This window comes from Macaca thibetana, chromosome 2, assembly GCF_024542745.1.
Source record: "Macaca thibetana thibetana isolate TM-01 chromosome 2, ASM2454274v1, whole genome shotgun sequence".
NCBI lineage: Eukaryota > Metazoa > Chordata > Mammalia > Primates > Cercopithecidae > Macaca > Macaca thibetana.
Window position 1 is genome coordinate 23,484,964 of NC_065579.1, and position 20,776 is coordinate 23,505,739.

Sequence of the window (20,776 nt, forward strand, 5' to 3'; positions counted from 1 at the left end):
ATAACAAGCAAAGGCTGAACAAACTAAAAGTCAGTAACGTATCTTAGATATATTAGAGAACTGAGGTTGCAAGGCAAGTCACCACCCTGAAATCTGGAGAGACAGGTGAATCTAGGTTGCTTGGAGACTGAGTGTGGACTAACGTGAGAATGAGAATATCTTGGGGTCACTGCCCTTTGGTAGGCTTTGCCTTCAGTAGTCCTATCAATGTCTCACAGTGAAGATCCAAGAAGCCCCTCATGACTCTAGGAAGAGAAAGCAGAAAGAGTAATTATTGTGAAATATGCCCAGAGTATTCTCCATAACAAAAGCCTATTCTCCAGGGGGAAAGATACTGTAAGAGCTTCATCCCACCCAGTGGAAGGGCTTCTCTGACTTCATCCTCCTCTAATCCGTCTCATCTAAAGAGTGGGGGTTAGGAAAGATAAACTAAAAAACATTTGAAAAGGTCATGGTCCCGGAACACAGGCTCAGAAAAAGAATAAAAATTAATCATAAGATTATAGAATGCTTTCCCTGTCCCATACCTTACCACGACAACAGAACTCTAGTGGGATGGTGAATTAAAACTGTAAGAGTTGCAAGATGCACTCAGAGGAAGAGCTCTTAGGGAAGTTCAAAGACAATAAGAAGACAAAAACAATGACACCAGAGGAATTTGAAGCCTTTGGTAACTACAGCTACAAAAAGCATGAAATATAGCCCAGTTCTTAGCCAACTTAACATAAAACTTACACTAAATGTTGATTTACTATTGACCAATTTATTATGTCTAGCTTTCAACAAAAAATTACAAGGCATGCTGAAAGGCAGAGAAAACAGTCCAAAGAGACAAAGTAAGCATCAGAACCAGACACAGATTATAGAATTATCAGGTGGAGAATTTAAAATAAATATGATTAATATGTTAAGAGCTCTAATGGAAAAAGTAGACAACATACAAGAACAGATGAATAATATTAACAGATAGAGAGATGGAGACTCTAAGAAAGAGTCAAACAGAAATGCTAGAAATCAGAAGCACCATAACCAAAATAAAGAATGCTGAACATTTTTGATGGCTTCATCAGTAGATTAAACATGGCAAAAGAAACAATTAGTGAGCTTGAAACTAGGTCAATAGAAACTTCCCAAACTAAAATACAAAGAGAAAAAGGAATGAAAAAAAAATAGAACAGAACATCTAAGAACTGTGGGACAGTTTTACAGGATGTATCATAAATGTAGTTGAAATACCAGAAGAAGAGAGAAGTAAGCAAAAAACAAACAAAAAGTGTTGAACTGAATAATAGATGAAAAATTTTGAAAATTAATGACAATCACTAAACCATAGATACAGGAAATGCAAAGAATGCCAGTCAGGATAAATATCAAAATGTCTCACCCACATGTATGTTATTCAAACTGCAGAAAACTAAAGACAAAGAAAAAATCTTGAAAGAAGCTAAGGAAATTAAATACCTTACCTACTGGAGGAAAAAGATAAGAAATACAGCAGGCTACTCATCAGATGCCATGGAATCAAGAAGAGAGTGAAAATTTTAATGTGCTGAAAGAAAGAAACCCACCAACATAGAATTCTATATCCAGAAAATTATTCTTCAAGAAGAGAAGAATAAAGACTTTGTCAGACAAATAAAAACTGAGAGAATTTATTGTCAGCAGACCTGCTCTAAAAAAGATGTTAAAAGAAGTACTTCACAGAGAAGAAAAATCAGATAGTTCTAACACTTAGATGTCCACATGAAAGGAAAAATCATCATAGAAGGAATATATAAAGGTAAATTGTAATCTGTTTTCTTTATTCTTAATTGATCTAATGGATAAATGTTTGCTCAAAGTAGTAATAGTAACAATGTATTGAGTGATTTTAGCATAAGGATAAGTGAAATGAATGATAACAATTTTATAAAAGATAGGAGGAAGAAATTGGGAAAAGTTTGTTACAAGATACTTGTCCTACCCATGGAGTGGTATAGAGTTAATTGAACGTAGACTTACATTAGTTATAAATATATACTACAGTATCTAGGGCCATCGTTACAAAAATTTTTAAACAAGTATAGTTAATATGCCAAGAGAGAATATAACATTAAATCATTTAAAATGTGCAATTCAAACCAGATAAGGCAGAAGAAGATGAGGAGGAAGAAACAAAGAACAAGTGGAAAAAATAGTTACAAACATGGTTGCTATTAATCAAATTATATCAATAATAATTTTAAATGTGAATGGTCTAAATATACTAATTAAACAGGTTCTAAGAGGGGATTAAAAAATATCCAGCTGTATTTTGTCTACAGGCAACTCATTTTAAATATAACGACTCAGAAGGTTAAAAGTAAAGGAATAGAAAAGGCTATGCCATGCTACACTAATCAAAAGAAAGCTGGAATAGCTATATTAATTTCAGGCAAAGCAGATTGCAGAACAAAAGAAATAATTATCAGAGATAAAGAGAAATATTACACAATGATAAAAGCATCAATTCTCCAAAATGACACGACAATCAACAGTTTAAAGAAGAAAATAGTATTATATTAAGTAATGCAGAAAAAGTGTTGACAAAATCCAACACATATTCATTTTAAAAATTTTCATCAAGCTAAGAATAGGGAAGCTTACTCAACTTTATAAAGAACATCTACCAAAAACTTAAGGCTAATATCATAATTAAACATGAGAAGCTGGATGGTTTCCCTCTATAATAGGAAACAGCAAGGGTGTCCTCTTTCACAAATTCTGTCCAACATTATACTGGAAATTCTAGCCAGTACAATAAGAAAAAAGGAAATAAAGAGATATGGATTGGGAAAGAAGAAACAAATCCGTCTTTATTTACACACAACATGAATGTGCATGTAGAAAATTCACCTCTCAAAAAAAAAAAAAAAAAATCAACAAAAATCTCCTGTAACTAACAAGTGACCATAACAAGGTAACAGGATATAAGGTTAAAATCACTAATAGTGGTAGTATCCCCTTTATTATGTCTGTTTGATTCTTCTCTTTTTTCTTCTTTATTAGTCTGGCTAGCAGTCTATTTTGTTAACTTTTTCAAAAAAAACTAGCTCCTGGATTCATTGATTTTTTGGAGGTTTTTCTGTGTCTATTTCCTTCATTTCTGCTCTGAGCTTGTTATTTCTTGTCTTCCGCTAGCTTTTGAAATTGTTTGCTCTTGCTTCTCTAGTTATTTTAATTGTGATGTTGGGGTATCAATTTCAGATCTTTCTAGCTTTCTGATGTGGGCATAGGATGCTATAAATTTCCCTCTTAACACTGCTTTAGCTGTGTCCCAGAGATTCTGGTACATTGTCTCTTTGTTCTCATTGGATTCAAAGAATTCTTTATTTCTGCCTTAATTTTGTTATTTACCCAGGAGTCATTCAGGAGCATGTTGTTCATTTTCCATGTAGCTGTGCAGTTTTCAGTGAGTTTCTTAATCCTGAGTTCTAATTTGATTGCACTGTGGTCTGAAATACAAACAACCATCAGAGAATACTATAAACACCTCTATGCAAATAAACTAGAATATGTAGAAGAAATAGATAAATTCCTGTACATGGAATCGTACATGGAACTGTACATGGAAATGGATAAATATACCCTCCCAAGACTAAACCAGAAAGAAGTTGAATCCATGAATAAACCAACAACAAGTTCTGAAATTGAGACAGTAATTAATAGCCTGCCAACCAAAAAAAAGCCCAGGACCAGATAGATCTACAGCCAAACTCTACCAGAGGTACAAAGAGGAGCTGGTACCATGCCTTCTGAAACTATTCCAAACAACAGAAAAAGAGGGACTCCTCCCTAACACATTTTAGGAGGCCAGCATCATCCTGATACCAAAACCTGATAGAGATTCAACAAAAAAAGAAAATTTCAGGTCAATATCCCTAATGAACACCAATGCGAAAATAAATACTGGCAATCTGAATCCAGCAACACATCAAAAAGTTTATCCACTACGATCAAGTTGGCTTCATCCCTGGGATGCAAGGCTGGTTCAACATGTGCAAATCAATAAACATAATCCATCACATAAACAGAACCAATGACAAAACCCACATGATTATCTCAATAGATGCAGAAAAGGCCTTTGATAAAACTCAACATCCCTTCATATTAAAAACTCTCAATAAACCATGTATTGATAAAACATATCTCAAAATAATAAGACTTATGTATGACAAGCCCACAACCAATATCATACTGAATGGGCAAAAGCTGGAAGCATTCCCTTTGAAAACCGGCACAAGACAAGAATGACTTCTCTCACCACTCCTATTGAACATAGCATTGGAAATTCTATCAGGGCAATCAGCCAAGAGAAAGAAATAACGGGTATTCAAATAAGAAGACAGGAAGTCAAAGTTTCCCTGTTTGCAGACGACATGATTGTATATTTAGAAAACCCCACCATCTCAGACCCAAAACTCCTTAAGCTGATAAGCAACTTCAGCAAAGTCTCAGAATACAAAATCAATGTGCAAAAATCACAAGCAATCCTATATACCAACAATAGACAAGCAGAGAGCTAAATCATGAGTGAAGTCCCATTCACAATTGCTATAAAGAGAATAAAATACCTAGGAATACAATTTATAAGGGACGTGAAGGACCTCTTCAAGGAGAACTACAAAACACTGCTCAAGGACATGAGAGGACACAAACAAATGGAAAAACATTCCATGCTCATGGATAGGAAGAATTGATATTGTGAAAATGACCATACTGCCCAAAGTAATTTATAGGTTCAATGCTATTCCCATCAAGCTACCATTGACTTTCTTCATAGAATTAGAAAAAACTACTTTAAATTTCATGTGGAACCAAAAAAGAGCCCATATAGTCAAGACAATCATAAGCAAAAAGAACAAAGCTGGAGGCATCATGCTGCCTGACTTCAAACTATACTACAAGGCTACAGTAACCAAAACAGCATGATATTGGTATCAAAACAGATATATAGAACAATGGAACAGAAAAGACCCCATAAATAACATCACACATCTACAGCCATCTAATCTTTGACAAACCTGACAAAAACAAGCAATGGGGAAAGGATTCCCTATTTAATAAATGGTGCTGGGAAAACTGCCTAGCTGTATACAGAAAACTGAAACTGGACCCCCTCCTTACACCTTATTCAAAAATTAACTCAAGATGGATTAAAGACATAAATGTAAAACCCAAAACCATAAAAACCCTAGAAGAAAACCTAGGCAATACCATTCAGGACATAGGCATGGGCAAAGACTTCATGACTAAAACACCAAAAGCAATGGCAACGAAAGCCAAAATTGACAAATGAGATCTAATTAAACTAAAGAACTTCTGCACAGCAAAAGAAACTATCATCAGAGTGAACAGGCACCCTACAGAATGGGAGAAAATTTTTGCAATCTATCCATCTGACAAAGGTCTAATATCCAGAATCTACACGGAACTTAAACAAATTTACAAGAAAAAAAACAGCCCCATCAAAAAGTGGGCAAAGGATCTGAACAGACACCTCTCAAAAGAAGACATTTATGTGGCCAACAAACATGAAAAAAGCGCATCATTATTGGTCATTAGAAAAAGGCAAATCAAAACCACAATGAGATACCATCTCATGCCAGTTAGAACGGTGATCATTAAAAAGTCGGGAAACAACAGATGCTGGCAAGGATGTGGAGAAATAGGAATGCTTTTACACTGTTGGTGGGAGTGTAATCAGTTCAACCATTATGGAAGACAATGTGGCAATTCCTCAAGGATCTAGAACCAGAAATGTCATTTGACCCAGCAATCCCGTTACTGGGTATATACCCAAAGCATTATAAATCATTCTACTATAAAGACACATGCACACGTATGTTTACTGCAGCACTATTTACAATAGCAGAGACTTGGAACCAACCCAAATGCCCATCAATGATAGACTGGATAAAGAAAATGTGACACATACACACCATGGAATGCTATGCAGCCATAAAAAGAATGAGTTCATGTCCTTTGCAGGGACATGGGTGAAGTTGGAAGCCATCATTCTCAGCAAACTAACACAGGAACAGAAAACCAAACACCACATGTTCTCACTCATAAGTGAGAGTTGAACAATAACAACATATGGACACAGGGAGGGGAACATCACACACCAGGTCCTGTTGGGTGTTGGGGGACAAGGGGAGGGAGAGCATTAGGACAAACACCTAATGCATGTGGGGCTTAAGACCTTGATGATGGGTTGATAGGTGCAACAAACCACAATGGCACATGTATACCTATGTAACAAACCTGCCTGTTCTGCGCATGTATCCTAGAACTTTAAGTAAAAAATTTAAAAGAAAATACTAATAATATTAAAAAGTGCATTCATGTATCAAAAATGATAATACTGAAATCAATTGCTTTTCTATATACCAGCAATGAAAAATTGGAATTTGCTATATTTTTTAAAATACTATTTAAACTAGTGCTCCAAAATTAAACAATTAGATGGAAATCTAACAAAATATGCACAGAATTTATATGCTAAATAATTGCAGTGGCTCATGCCGGTAATCCCAGCACTTTGAGAGGCTGAGATAGGCTGATCACTTAAGTCCAGGAGTACTAGACCAGCCTTGGCAACATGCAAATCCTGTCACTACAAAAATTAGCTAGGCGTGGTGGTGCCTGTAGTCCCAGCTACTCACGAAGCTGAGGTGGGAGGATGGCTTGAGCCTGGGAGGTAGAGGCTGCAGTGAGCCAAGATCACACCACTGCACTCTAGTCTTGGCAAAAGAGTGAGACCCATATATATATAAATGGAAAAATAATTTATGATCATAAATGGAAGACTCAATATTGTGAAAATATTAATTATTCTCAACTTGGTCTATAGTCAATGCAATCTCAATAAATATCCCAGCAAGATATTATGTAGGTAACAACAAACTGAATATAAAGTTTATGTGGAAATGCAAAAGACCCAGAACAGTCAAGATAATACTGAAGAACAAAATTTGAGAATTCTCACTACCTGACTTCAAGACTTACTACAAAGCTCTAGTAACCAAGCCATAGTTATCAGGAAAAATGTAGACATATACATCAAAGGAACAGAATAGAGAGTCTAGAAATAGGCTTATACAAGTATGGTAACCTGATATTTGACAAAGGAGCAAAAACAATTCAATGGAGAAAGGGTAGAGTTTTCAACAAATGCTGCTGAAACAATTGTATGTCTACATGCAAAATAATGAACTTATACACAGATCTTACACCTTTCACAAAAATTGACCCAAAATGAATTAGACCTAAATGGAAAATGCAAAACTGAAACACTAGAAGTAAACATAGGAGAAAATTCAGGCAACTTTGGATTTCCCAGTTAGGCTTTAGGTAAAACACCAAAACACGATTCAAGAAAAAAGAGATGATAAGTCGGACTTTATTCTGTTCTGTGACAGACACTGTTAAAATAATGAAAAGACAAGCCACACACCTGGAGAAAATATTTGCAAAATAAATATCTGATAAAGGACTTGTATCCAAAATATACAAAGAACTCTAAAAATCCAACAATATGAAAACAATCAAATTTTAAAATGGGCCAAAGATCTGAACAGATACCTCACCAAAGAAGATATACAGATGGCAAAAAAGCATATGAAAATATGTTCAATATCATTTATCATCGGGGAATTGCAAATTCAAACAACAAGATACCACCACATAACTATGCAAATAGCTAAAAAAAAATTTTTTAAATTTGACAATACCAATTGGTGGTGAGGACATGGAGCAGTTGGAATTCTCATTTATTCCTGTTGGGAAAAGAAAATCATACAGCTACTTTGGAAAAAAGTTTGGCAGTTTCTTACAAGCTAAACATAGTTACCATATGATCCAGCAATCATGTTGACTTGAAAACATATGTCCACACAAAATCTGCACATGAATGTTTGTAGCAGCTTTATTCATAATCATGAAAAACTAGAAGCAACCATAACTATAATGCATTAAAAAATAATGGTATGTCAGGCAGGAGTAGTGGCTCCTGCCTGTGCTCCCAGCTACTTGGGAAGCTTAGGTGGGAGGATCACTGGAGCCCAGGAATTCAAGGCTGCAGTGACCCATGATTGTGCCACTGCATTCCAGCCTGGGTGATAAGAGCGAGACCCTGTCTCAATAATAATAATAATAATAATAATAATACATCCACACAATGGAATATTATTCAGCAAAAACAGAAAATGTGTGATCAAGCCACAAACATGGCAAATCTTAAATGCAAATTGGTAAGTAAAAAGAAGCCAGCTTGAAAAAGCTACATACTATATATTTCCAATCATAAGATATTTTGCAAAAGGCAAATTATAGCAATAGTAAAAAGATTAATGATTGTCATGGATTCAGGAAGAAGTTGGGGAAGGTTAAATAAGTAAAGTGTAGGGAAATTTTTAAGGAAGCAAAACTATGCTTTGTGACACCATAATTATAGATACATAATATTATGCATGGTCAAAATCCAAAGAACTTTATATTATCAAGACTAAGCCTTAATGTATTAAAAAATTTAAAAACGCATTTAGGATGGAATGTAGAATGTGACAATTATCTAACTGTATTAAAAATGTATGAAATAATCTTACTTAAGGGACTAGAGAAAAAAGTTACTGACCTAAGAGACTTTGGAAATGAAGGGATTCTATAAGACTGAAGGCATATGTGTATATATATACTTTTATATATTTTATATATAGTGTGTATATATAGTTTATATATAGTGTGCATATATAGTTTATATATATCAACTATATAGTGTATATTATAGTTTATATATATAAAGTATATGTAGCTTATATATATAAATTATATATTTAAACTATATGTAGTTTATATATATAAAATTATATATTTATATATAAATCTATTTCCATCTTTATAATATATATATTTATATATTTGTCTTTATATATTTATAAAATATATTAAAACAAAAAATGATTTATACATATAAATATATTAAAATATAGTTATATAAATATATATAACTACTGTACTCTAATAAGATTGTTTATCAACAATACAGGTGATACTTATTAACAATTTTGATACTAGTATATGCTATTATACGGAACAATTAAGTAAATGGAATAGTGGATAGTTGGCCCAGGTTTCTCAATATTGGAGCTGGAGGTTATGTATAAGAAAAGGGAGGGTAATCCATGTGGTAATGGTTGGTGTTGGAACCATTGATATGAAATGATATTCAGTTCAATATAGATACAATGGTTACCTGTAGAAATATTTATAGATATCTGTATATATCCAAATTAGTATGCAAGCATATTGTTTTTGTTCTGTCATCTAAGAAGACCTAGAAGCAACAACGCTGTAGTAACAAGCACACATAGTGCCTATAGCTTAATTTCTAATACGATTCTCCAATGAAAGGAACCAGGGCTCCTTGAAGAAATGGAGGATTCCAGGACTGAGGCAGGAAACATACAAGATAACCCTGGAGCAGCTTAATGTCAGAAAGTAAGAAAGTGCAAATAAATAAATAACCTTCAGTGAAAGAGATATGTCAAAGGGACACAAGAGCCAGCTGAAAGAGCAACCAATGGCCAAAGGTTGAACAATTTCAGCAACAAAATAAATAAAGTACTATTGGATTATAACCCAATAAATTAAATAAATAACCATGAGTTAATATTGGTATAAATAGTTAAATAAATAAGAGATACTGCTCACAGGCAGAAAAATTCTAAATTTTATGTGTGTATATATATATATATATATATATACTCTTTCCTGAAAGAAGTGGTCATAACTCCTTACTCCTTAAGGATAACCTAGATATAATAACTTCCTTCCAAAGAATACAGTAGGGAAAAGGTGGGAAAAGTATAACTCTGCAGTAGAGGAACATGACAAACACTATCTCAGTCAGGATATCAAGGTCAGCATCAGCAATGATCAGCCATGTTGACATCATTTTCTTTGTTTGTTTGTTTTTGAGATGAAGTCTCTCTGTGTAGCCCAGGCTGGAGTGCAGTGGCACGATCTTGGCTCACCCAAACTCTGCCCCACTGGGTTCAAGCGATTCTCCTGCCTCAGCCTCCCAAGTAGCTGAGATTACAGGTGCGCAGCACTGCACCCAGCTAATTTTTTGTATTTTTAGTAGAGACAGGGTTTCACCATGTTGGCCAGGCTGGTCTTGAACTCCCAACCTCAGGTGATCCGCCGGCCTCGGCCTCCCAAAGTACTAGGATTAGAAGTGTAAGCCACCATGCCCAGCCAAAAAAGAAAAAAAAAAAAAAAATTCAATAAAACTTACCATGCAATTCAACAAATTTACAAAATACAATTCAATAAATGTATACATTGAAAAAGAACACTATAATGCAGATAAAATTAACCCAGAACAGTAAATGCTAAGATATACATTATTAGAATTATTAAAATTTAATTCAAGGAAAGAATTCTTTGGGCATCGAGATGAGATCAACTCATTTATAAAGGAAAAAGAGCTAAGCTGGCATCAGACCTTTCCACTACAACATTTAATACCAGAGCATGTGGATCAACTACAAGATACCCAGGAAAAGCATATGCAAGCCACACATTTTGCAGCCCACCAGACTGTCCTTCAAGAGTAAAGACTAGAAGCAAAGAGTTTTGGATATGAAAATTAGAGTGGATGGGGAAGGCTGGGGGAGAGGAAGATGAGGGTAGAAGGGATTAGACCAAATCTTTTTTTATTATTATTATACTGGCAAAGGACTAACTCTAACATGTCTTCAGAAATTCTAGATCATAGATTTGCAAATGAGATCTTACAAGAAGTGATCAAAAGTTTCAGATAGCTCTAGCTTCTGCCATCTCGAGTAATAAAATATGATTTACTACTCTGCGCCCTGCCAAGAATTACTCAAGATGCATAGACTCATGTTGACTTAGGGTTCCTGCAAAAAATGAATTGACAGCAGTATGATTTCTGGATTTAAAACAGGTCATAAACAGACTTTGATAAGTGATATTTTATATAGTTTATGACCTACTTATCTAAGAGCAAAATTTGTAACATAAAAACTAAGCCATAATAACAAGAACTTTAGCTTTTTAAATAATCAAACCTAACTATCAATCTTAGTCTTTCAATAACCTTGCAAAAGTACAATGATACAAGAAGTGCTCATGACAGTGTTTTGGCAAGAAAAAAATTAGTTTTAAATACCATTGAGTAAGTTAATTTCATTTGCAGGTTCAAATCTTCTGATTCATGTTATCAAAAATGTGATTTTTTTGCATAGTGATTTAACATTGAAATAATCCTTGAAAAGAGAGTGTAACATCTTTGTCTAAGTTAAAGCTCAATAATTTTCTTGGCTATGTACCCCAATCTAATCTGGAAACTTGTCAGGTAAGAATATCTAAAAGTGGCAATTTATTTAGCTATTAATGTTTAAGAAGAGGTCCATGGGGACTTCTTTGGTAATTTTTTCCTTTTTGCTCTGCATATCCATTTATATGGATTACTTTTACTCATTGTACCTGGCAGTGAAAGATGAAATACATGCGTACCCTTCATTCTTAATGCTACTAACAAAGCTCCAGGAAGTCATTTTTCTACTAGTTTGTAATTTTGGGGACAGCGTAGGAATCATTATGGGCTCTTTTGAGTATCTGATACAAGTTATAGGCCCTCTTCCTGGCAAATTTTCCTTTTTGTATATTCTTTGCATACCATTTCAGGAGAGTTGAGGACCCTGAAACCCATAGGTAAAGCCCCTCAGAACACAGACTCCAAGTTAAGCATTCTTTTTTTTAAAAGCATTCTTAATCTAACCCTTCACTAAAAGACACTGAGAAATTAATTTTTAAATAATGGATTTTTAGCTCATCTCAGTCACACATTCTAGTAAGCCATATTCTTACAAAATAATTCCTTAAAGTAAACCTAAATTACATAAAGTCTCGTATCTGCTCTCCTCTTACTATTTTACGGTAAAGATCCTCTTTGGAAATTCCCTTCTTCATTTGAAAACTTATATTGGGCTGCAACTGAACTCCCTACTTTTGAGCCTTAATTGCTATAAGCTTTCTTTGAATCTTTGTTTTTCTAAATGGTACAATATATGTGAATTAGTAAATTATGATTATAATTATTTGTAGGCACTAATAATTTCAGTAATGCATATTTTCGAAAAATAAAACATTTTTTGTTGTCTTTAAATTTGGACATGATAATCCCACAGTGGTTACTCATTTCTGTTCAAACAGGATTTGTAACTTGATCAAATTCACAGTATACTAAATGTGGATGGAACATTGCATAGTTTTGTAAAAAGTGCTTAAGACCAGGGTTGATTTCTATCCAAACTATAAAAACAAAAAATAAACTTATTCCAATGTCCAAACCACATACATGATATGACTATATTTGTTGTAATAGCCTAAGTAAAATAGCAACATATTTATTAACTCATTTTTTAACCTTAGAAACTGGCCTTATAGATGTTAATCAAAAAGAGCAAAGAAATTATCTATCTATGACAGAAGATAGAAAGAAGGGAATTTTATTATATCAGATATTTTTATTCTAGGAAAGGAATTTTGGAAAATATATTAAAATACTGTGTTGGAGGAATAATGAAGAATGCTTCCCTAGTCAATTAATTACATAGCAAGGAGGCAAATTTTGTATTTTTCCAACACCTGTGACTTTAAGTATGTGATGAGTCAATACTACAGCTGAAATTCAACCTCTTAGAGCAGACAGAGGTCCTGGCAAAGACGGAACTTGCATGTACCAATCGCCTCTGTAAATTACCTCAGTCCTAATTACTGCAGTAAAAGGGCACCTTCTACATGTGATGACATTAAAATGAAAAAGCTTTATGTAAATCATGTGAAAAGTTAACCAAGCACAGACAACGGGTAGTTTTGTCAGCTCCATCTTGGGGCAAAAACTGGAGAAAAGATTGAAAGAAATTTGTGCAATAGACAAAGAATGTGATTATAAAGGGTAGGGTTGAGATTTTACATACAAGTGGTTAAACTGGACCTGGATGTATGAGCTCTGGATATTGTGAAGATATTTTTTCTCCAACATTTTTTGTTGTAGCCAGTGCAAATAAATGACACAGTTTCAAACATATGTTTGCCTCACCTAGTTTGTCTCATGTTATCACTGCAAGTAAGGTATGTTGGATGAGAAGTTCAAGGTCTTATTCTTGGGTTTTTTCAAAAATTGGTTAAGGATTATACTAGCCTGTGTCTTACTGACTCTCCCTGCCCCCTCATCATCTTCCCAGAGAGTTGAGCTCAAGAGAGTGTAGGTGTAGGCCAGAGGACGTATTTACCTTGTGTATTAGTCTGTTTCCATGCTGCCAATAAAGACATACCCAAGACTGGGCAATTTACAAAAGAAAGAGGTTTATTGGACTTATAGATCCACCTGACCAGAGAGGCTTCACAATCATAGTGGAAGGTGAAAGGCACGTCTCACATGGTGGCAGATAAGAAAAGAGAGAGCTTGTGCAGGAAAACTCCCCTTTTAAAGTCATCAGATCTCTCTCTCTCTCTCTTTTTTTTTTTTTTTTTTTTTTTTTTTTTTGTGACAATGTTTTGCTCTTGTTGCCCAGGCTGGAGTGCAATGGTGTGATCTCGGCTCACTGCAACCTCCACCTCCCAGGTTCAAGCAATTCTTCTGCCTGAGCCTCCCGAAGAGCTGAGATTACAGGCATTCATCATCAAGCCCAGCTAATTTTGCATTTTTAATAGAGACATGGTTTCTCCATGTTGGTCAAGCTGATCTCAAACTCCTGACCTCAGGTGATCTGCCTGCCTCAGCCTCCCAAAGGGCTGGGATTACAGGCATGAGCCACAGCACCCAGACTAAAGCTATCAGGTCTCATGAGACTTACTCGCTATCATGAGAACAGCATGGGAACGGCTTGCCCCATGGTAATTGAATAATTACTTCCCACTGGGTCCCTCCCACAGCACGTGGGAATTAAAAATGAGATTTGGGTGGGTACACAGCCAAAGGATATGATTCTACCCCTGGCCCGTCCCAAATCTCATGTCCTCATATTTCAAAACTAATCATGCCTTCTCAACAGTCCCCCAAAGTCTTAACTCATTTCAGCATTAACTCAAAAGACCACAAAACCATTTTTTCTTCCTAGACCTCCAGGACTGTGATGGGAGGGGCTGCCATGAAGACCTCTGACATACCCTGAAGTCATTTTCTCCATTGACTTGGGGATTAACATTCGACTGCTCATTTCTTATGCAAATTTCTGCAACAGGCTTGAATTTCTCCTCAGAAAATGGGATTTTCTTTTTTATCATGTTGTCAGGCTGCAAATTTTCCACTTTTATACTCTGCTTCCCTAATAAAACTGAATGCCTTTGTTTCCACGTGGCTGATAAAGACATACCCAAGGCTGGGCAATTTACAAAAGAAAGAGGTTTATTGGACTTAGTTCCTCTGGTGAGGCCTCGCAATCATGGCAGAAGGTGAAAGGCACATCTGACATGGCAGCAGACAAGATAAGAGAGCTTGTGCAGGGAAACTCTCCATTTTAAAACCATCAGATCTCATGAGACTCATTCACTATCACAAGAACAGCAGAGGAGAGACCTGCCCCCATGGTAATTGAATAATTACCTCCCACTGGGTCCCTCCTACAACACATGGGAATTCATGATAAGGTTTGTGTGGGGACATGGTCAAACCATATCACCTTGTTTTCTCAGTACTCCCTTTTGGCAAATCTGTGTATTCTAAAAGGTATTTTTTTAATGAATTAAGTGGACTTTTAAGGCAAAAAAAGCTTTTATGAGAAGATTTTTAAAGTCACCTTACACATTTAATACTACTTTAAGCCAATCAACATTCATTTACAGGAGATAACATTTACAAAGCCATTTTCACCAGAGTTCTGCCTAAGTACTTTGCAAGGAAATTTATCTATCAGCCTTAATCCTAATGGGAGACACATGGTAGATTTGTTGAAACAAGTCCTGAAATTAGTGTACTTGTTCTTGGATTATAGGTAGATGATTGACATGAAGAATGAATGGTACAGTCCTCCATTGGTAAAACTACTATGTGCCAGAGATTTCAGCAGATGCTGGGAATACAGTGGCATCCAAAGCGCTCTCCATGTAGCAAGATGCAGTCTTCATGATTACCAAATAGCTATTTCTAAGTAGATTTTAAAATATAGACCATTGGAATAGATTTTGCTGTATTTACAATCAGTACTAATAGATGTAGCCAAATCAGATTTAACACTTGATTTTGGTGATCATTTCATCACAGGACACAAAATTTAGCTACCATTATGGACAAAACTACCATTAGAGATATGGATTTAAGAGATTTATAAATTAATAAAATATCAAAGGGTGGGGCTTTTTGATATTTGTGTACTTAGAAGCCTCTACCTCAGAGACTTTGTGTCTAAGATGGTGATTTATACCACATACATAATGCCCTTGTGCACAGGGGGTCAATTTGGGAACGTGATTAATTTTAATGCTGCCTTTAAAATATAAATTCTCAGAAATAGTATTTGATATTTGCATTAAATGAAGATCCTGGGGTTGAAAACCACGTGGAAGATAAGAATGATTCGTGAATTGTAATCATTTACATTTAAAGAATTCTGGATTAGTTAATGTATAATCTGCCCTGTGTCTAACTGCTACCAAGATCCTTATTTAAAAAGTATCCTGTTTTCCTAAGAAATGGTCTTCATCTCATTTACTTGAAACAAATGAGTTTTTGTTTTTAATTGAAAAATGTGTCTTGTTTCCGGATATGACAGAGTAGGTAGAATCAGACCAACCCTCCCGCTGGGAACATCTGTAAAAACTTGTGTAAAATTCAAAAAAACAAAGAACAAACAATGCAGCTATTTGAAGGCGCTGGAGGCAAAGCCAGTCAGCCACAGGGTTTTTAAAAACAGAAGATTTACAACCTAATGTTTACAAAAGATATATTTAAAATAAAACAAATAAAAATAAAAAATTAAAGGATAAAAACAGTTTAAAAAATTAACAAAGGGAAGGCTAAAATAGAAATCCTAATATACGGCTAATTTTAATTCAAGGCAAAAGATAGTATAAGGCATTTTTTTAAAAAAGTGTATACTGGTAAAAGACCTAATAGAACAATAATTTTAGCCACCCAAAATGCATCCTCTCCTAACAACACAACTTCAGAACATTTACAAAATTTTAGTGAGAATTGTATTTATCAATAACTATAGTTGAGGATTTTTACATACCCTGTCTAAGAAACTTGCAGATCAAACAGATGAAAAGTCTGCAGATGTTTGGAAATAAATTGAGCAATTTAATTAATAAATTTAAGGAATTAGATACATATGAAACCATGAAACCAAGAAAAAGAAAACACATTCTTTTTGAGCACATTAGAGATATACACAAAAATTGACTGTACATTAGGCCACAAGAATAACTTCAATAAATTCCACAGATTCTCTGTAATATTGACTACATTCTCTTATTATAATGCAATAAATTTAGAAATTATAATTAAAAAACAGATTTTTAAAATTCCTCTTTTTAAGTTAGCTTAGCTATTTGTCATCTTCATTTTTCCACTTACGATTTATTGAATTCCTAAAAGAAATTTAAAAATTTTTATAATACAGGCAATTGTAACGCAATGCACATAGATTTAAAATGCTATGTGTAGAAACTAAATAGTGTATTGCCAAAAAGCTCTTGGACTAAAAAAGGAATAATGAAATGCTTAAAACTAAATGGCAATAAAACATTCTATATTCAAATTTATTTGACACAGCTAAAACAACACACGGAGATTTATAGCTTTAGTACATTGACCAGGAAACAGGAGAGGTTAAAAACCACACACTAAAAATTCAACTTAAGAAGTTAGAAAAATAGCATCAAAGAAAACCCAAAAAACATGATAGAAAAACAAAGATAGAAAACAACGGAATAGGAATTACAGTGCTTAGTAAAACTGGTAAATATATCACCTTGGAAAAATCTTTCTACACCATATATAACCAAATACAAATTATAAATAAAAATAAGAGACCAGTCCTGATAGGATCAAAAATTACAAAGTATCCAGAAATCACAAAGCATACACAAAAACCCTAAGGGGGGAAATTTAAAAATTGATTTAAAAAAATAGAAGATGATATAAATAAATGGGAATATATTCCATGTTATTGAACTGAGTTCATATGACGATGTCCATTAAAAATGATATGAATTCAATATACTTCAAATAAAATTTTTTAAAACTTTTTTTAGGAATTCAAGAAATTAAATTGTAAGTGAAAAACAAAGGTGACAAATAGCTAAGTTAACTTAAAAAGAGAAAGTAAGCTTGTCCTACCAGATATTAAACATAAAAAGCCAAAATTACAAAAACAGTATTCTATAGTCATGAGTCACTTAAGGATGGGGACACTTTCTGAGAAATTTGAACATCATAAAGCATACTTACACAAACTCAGATGTATAACCCACTGTACACTTAGGCTGTATGGTATATAGCCTACTGCTCCTGGGCTAGAAACATATACAGCATGTTACTGTACTGAATACTATAATACAGGCAATTGTAATACAATGCTAAGTATTTGTGTATCTAAACATGTATAAACATAGAAAAGTTACAGTAAAAATACAGCATTGTAATCTTAAGAAACCACAGTTGTATGTGTGGGTTGCTATTGAACAAAACGTCATGATGTGGTACGTGACTATATTGATTCGAGAACAGAGAAATTGAGCTTTGGAAAAAATGGAGTGTTCAGGGAGGGAAAAAAAAAGTATGTGTATAAGAAAACATTATTATTGAGATAAAATCACAAACTAATGTGAAAAGAACCCATTATCAGCGCAGAGAAAACTGGCTCCTCTATGAGGAAAAGTAAAATTGAATAGCTGCCTAACATCTTATCAAGATAGACTCAGGATGTATTAAAAACCTAAGTGTGCAAGTTAAAACTAAAAAGGTAAGAGAAGATAATGTAGGGGAATATTCTTGTGTCTGAAGTGGGATTAAGGGAAAGAACTTCATTCATAATTAAAACTCTAAAAAATATGAATTATGGCAGCAAAAAAGAGGAATTGATTGTATAAGAAAATTACAACTTCCGTTCAATTAAGTACATTAGGAACAAAGGTAACAGCCAGTTGACAGACTAAAAGAAAAAAAACCCAGGGATCAATATCTAGAAAGTAAAAATAATTCCTGTAATTAACAAGAAAAAGACAGGGACCCTTCCAGCTACAAAATGAGTAACAGAATATTCATAATCAAGGAAACCTAAAAAGATGATTATCTCACTGTCGTTTTTGGTGGTAAGAAGTTGAAGGCAATCACCAAGGAATGGATGCAAAAATGGGGTAAATGTATTGCGTGGAATTTTAAAATTCCAAAATCTTTTAGAAATTCCAGAGGCAGCCATTGGTAGAGAAGGCCAGGGCATGTGGAGAGCAGTAAATTAGAGCTTTCTTTCAAAATTCTAAGAGTGGGTATTGTGAGGAGAAGAAATACATGACGTACTATGGTATGTTCCATTTAGATCACATTTAATAAATATATAATAATATTTAAGAAATTTTTGTGGATCATCTTCTATGTGTCCAGTACTTGTGATATAAATATTTGTTGACTATCAGATTGTTGTTTGTGACAGTTTTTGGATTATAAGAAAAAAAAGGGATTTATAGAATTATTTGCTATTAAAGTAATAGTTTTACCTTACAAAGTTGAAAATATATTTTTTTAATTTACTGTTTTACTATTTCCCTTCAAAGATCTTTTTCTTTAAGGTTAACACACTGATTTCTTGTACATGTGGTGGTATTTGTGCATAACTTTTGTATAGTAAATCAAAGCTTTATAAGAATTTTGAGTGATTTCTTAAGCTGAATGGTTTTTTAATATTAATGATAATATTAATTTTAACATTAATATCTAAAATATATATGCATGTAAGTATATACTATACATAGAATATATTACATTTTTAAGATAAATGTTTAACATATAAAACATTTAATAACATAATTGTGAAACTTATCTATCAAAACACTCAGTCAACGCAGAAATACTCCTTATTTAAAGCAGTGTATTAAAATTTTACTATATTTATTTGTGGTAAAAGTTACATATTGCTTGAATGAAAACAGGAGGTTTTGAAAATATATATGAATAGTTCCTTATTTCCTTAGCATATAAAACTATTTAATCATATATAGACATATACGGTATATACATATATATACATATATACATATATAGTAGTATGATTTGTGAATTAATTTCAAATGAAGAGAAGATTTTTATCTAGTTATAACTACACTCTTGAATATTCAAAAAGCACTGATTCATTTATTCATTCAGCAAATATTATTTTATTCAACATCTACTATATATCTGACCGCTTTTGAAAAGCCTTCAACATAAATTATTTTACTCCAAAGAACAGGAAATAATTTATTAATATTTTCAACTGTTTAATATCAAGCCAGACTTCACGAACCTCAACCAAAGTATCTTTAACCTATCTGGAGAAAGAGGAAAGAATTTCCAATTTTGTACTCTAAATGTAAGATTTATATACAAAATATCTCTTCCTGGATATCTTTTCAAGAATGCATGTGCATTATTTATTCCTTTGACTTCTTTGCAAGGGTGCTACCTTTGACTTTTCAAGCTGTATACTGCACAGGTGCCACCCCTAACAGGGTGCCATTTATATCATTATAATTTTTCTTATTTTGAAAAGTTTTGGTTATAATTGATCAATTTTGTTCATAATTTTAAAGTTGACTGACAGATGGGAGTAAGCTCTTTTCTTCTAGCCAAATAAATATATATTGTGAGTTTTCTGGCTGATGGAAATAAAGTGCTTTACTCTAACATGGTTGAAATGTATTGCTTATGAAAACTTTCAAAGTAGAAACAATTTTAACAATTAAAACACCTTGTTGATCTAACAACATCTCAAGTAAGCTGTGCCCCTAAAATGTAGCTGCTGTTCTTCAATGTTGCTCTCAGTGTGTTGGCTAAGTTTGATATTTGGGATTGATACTTACATATTCTAAACTCTACAACTACTTTAATTATGTCCTTAAATATGTGTGATAACCAAATTCATTTACCTTTAAAGATATATAAATACATATTATATCAACATAATCATACTAATATTCTAGTCACTGGGTTTTAAATTTCATTAGTATAAAAATTAATCACTTAAAATTGAGCAAGCTAAATGTTACAAATTCAAGACAAAATATTTTTTCTGTTGCAAAATTGAAAATTTTGTATAAAAGGCAGGATCAAAAAACAGAAAATGACAAGGTATTAAGATAAAAATTAAAAATAGTCTTTATATTATTAAATTTGAGGGAAAATAGCTAGAATACAAGAAAAGGATTTTAGAACTAATAATTTCTGCTACAAAATTTCTAATAATTTCTGCTTTCAGAGCTAGTAACTCACAGTTACATTATTAATCGATTAAAGTATGAACTTATTTTCTAACATCATCTCAATCATAATATACTAATTTTAAAGAAAACTGGATGAGGAAAAATAATCTCCATTAAAATCAATGTTTTTCTGGTGACAGAGCTACATGGCAGCATAATCCAAATATTAAACAACAGCTGGCCTCATTGAATGTTATCCATTCCAAGCATGAAACTTTAATTTTCCAAAAGATGAAATAGGTAATAAGGTTTTGAAATATTAAAC